The sequence below is a fragment of the Myxine glutinosa genome, chromosome 5 (genome assembly GCF_964187855.1).
Source record: "Myxine glutinosa chromosome 5, kmMyxGlut1.1, whole genome shotgun sequence".
NCBI lineage: Eukaryota > Metazoa > Chordata > Myxini > Myxiniformes > Myxinidae > Myxine > Myxine glutinosa.
Genome location: NC_136265.1, coordinates 1,619,129 through 1,621,879, shown reverse-complemented (window position 1 = coordinate 1,621,879; position 2,751 = coordinate 1,619,129). Strand labels below are relative to the sequence as shown.

General features: G+C 42.7%; 1 long non-coding RNA gene across 1 annotated transcript; it reads right to left on the bottom strand.

The window, feature by feature from the left end:
- Positions 1–269: 269 nt before the first annotated feature.
- LOC144891995 (uncharacterized) lies at positions 270–2,316 on the bottom strand. The gene is made up of 3 exons (XR_013623316.1): positions 2,070–2,316; positions 1,292–1,487; positions 270–436 (listed from the first exon to the last, which is right to left on the bottom strand). It is a non-coding gene; the product is annotated as an uncharacterized LOC144891995 (long non-coding RNA).
- Between the last annotated feature and the right edge of the window lie 435 nt (positions 2,317–2,751).

The window sequence follows — 2,751 nt, the reverse complement described above, 5'->3', positions numbered from 1 at the left end:
TGAGTGCGAAAGCTTTGATGACTGGATCGTATTCATCTCTCGAGCGTTTGCCGCTGCCTTTGTTCTTCAGCATTCTGCTCACAATAGCTTTTGACACACCAGAGAATGTTGTGTTGAGCATTTCAATACAATTGTCGGTGACCATCCCATTCTCCCTCAGGTCTTCCACGATGGTATTCAGGGACTCCACTTTTCTGGCTAACCTTCTGTTGTGTTGCTGACTCACTTTAAAATTTTTACGAAAGTTGTCCAGCTTGTGGACTGCTTCATCGAGCTTGTGCTTCAATACCAGTGGACTTGTGACGGAGTAGGAGTGATCTGTGGTCTGAAATGAGGGTCCCACCTCAGGTTCAGGATCTTGAGTAGTGGCTTGAGGTTCTGGTGTATCTTCTTGGATGACAGACCTGGCCACTGGCGCTTTCCTCAAAACTGTAACCTATTTGGAAAGAAAAGAAAAGGTGAACCATTAATACTCATGAAGTTGTTTTTAGGGCTGAGCCGAATGCTTAGAAGCTTCGTTCATTAGATTGGGGTTCTAATTAGAAATAGATGTGACTGCGTTGGACGTATTGTAACATTGTTTCAAAGACTAAACATTTTGTTAAATATTATTACAACAAAGCTTCGGGGGGGAAATGCCAAGAAAGTGTACAAAATGGGTTCGGCTCAGCTCTAAATCTTTTAAAAAGCAACTGAGTTGTTCTCCATAAAACTATGTCTTAGGAGCTGCATATGAAGCAGCAGACATGGCATGTGATGGGTTACTATCATAACATAGGTGGAATACCAACATAATACAGTGGAGCCCACTTATTATCATACCCCCTGTGCAGGATGAAATTATGGCAATATCCGGGATATTCCAATGGGCAGGATTCAAAATGGCGGCGGCCCTGAGAATGGAAACGATGTTTTCTGTGGGATCAATGTATGCAGAGAATGAATTCAGTCTTGTGACTTGTAGGTGTGATAATCAGCCATGCATGACTGCCGCCTAGCCAGATGGCAGAGTTAATGAGCGAGGCCACAGGAAGGTATGATAATAATTGGGAAATAACTATGCTTGGAATCAATTGTGAGCAATTTGACTATGAAATTAAGTGGGATATGACATTATTCTATGACATTACATGGGAAGATTCACTATAGTTTATATAGGAACTGGTTTTGGATTTCACTATTCTAGGACTATAGACGGGATATTCAAATAAGCGGTATGACTTTAAGTGGGCACCACTGTATGGGGAATACCAACCTAACATAGGTGGAATACCAACATAGCATAGTTTACCTTCTTTAAATGTGCTGGGAAGTTGAAACAGCTGGGGACGGACTTCGGCTTCAGTCGGACGGTTTGACCAGTCCTGTCGAAGTCACTCTCATTGAAGTGATCACTGCACAGAACTGTGGTGCCTGGGGTGGGGTAGAAGGACTCCCTTCTCAGGGCAGATGTCCATCGAGAGCACAAGTCCTTATCCTTTGGAAACCTTGAAACAAAATACATTGTGCTCACAAAATGTGGTTGCGGGTCAAAACCTCAGAGGGCAGTCAAAACATCCGAGTCAAAACGACTCCATATCAAAATAATATTTTGAGTTTCATATGTATAGTTAAATACAACTTCATCTGCTAATGTTTGCCATGTGTCGGACTTTCGTACCTTCCACAAGTAACCCCCATTTGCTCTTTCTGCTCACGAGTGACACAGGAGGGCATGGAAACCCTGACAGTAGTAGACTGGACAATTAAGTTAAGCTCATCACAAATTAAATCACTTGACAATGATCACGAGCTGACGAGTCAATCTCGATACTTCAATCTGAATCAATGAATGAGTCAATCAGACATCAGTCTGACATACTCACATAGCCCTAGTGAATACACAATACAGTTATATTTGAGATCTGTGTCGTATTGCACACCCTGCGCATGGTCTAACATCATCAAATTCAAACACAGTGTTCAAACTTCATTGAAACTTCATTGAAACTTAATTACCTAGCCCCACCACCGTGACCACGCCAAAAACTGAAAAAGCAGAACACCCGCGATCGCGGTTTGTCACTGACTTGTGAAATGTGCATGTGGAGGCCTTCCCTGAGGTATTTGTGCAGTCAAATGCAACACACTGTGGCATTTTGAAACAGCGCGTTCACAAATAAGACTCCTTACAGTCGGTAAGCATCCAAAATGAATCAGAAATTGTGAGATCAGCTGATTGTGAGATCAAACACGGACGCAGACACAATCGGCTTCCCAATATGGCCGCCAAGCAACTTCCGCTAGCTTCAGCCGACAGCCGTCATTGGCTCTCCAGGTTTATTATATACCTCCGTGCTTCACATCAACACCAACGACTTAAACGTTTTCTCACGTGGCTTGATTTGGCCAATAGCGAGACACGTCATGTAGTCGACAAGCTTGGTGACTCGCAAATCGGGTATTTACGAAATGATTATGCATTAAAATGGATATAACCTTTTGGAAATGACATTAACTTTTCGAAACTTTTATAGCAAATGTCATAACGTGATTAGAAGTTCATTAAACACGGAAAGGGTACCCTGAATGGTAAGATGTCTTGAAGTGATTGGTATTTAAGCCGATCCGGACATTATCTATTTATGGAAGTGCGTATGGAATTGGCTGCGACTCGCTTTAGGCCACCATTGATCGCTAAGGTTTATAACAGGCTGATCTGGTTGGCTTAGATGTGATGTCCGCCGTTCACCCGCATGGATCCATATCATG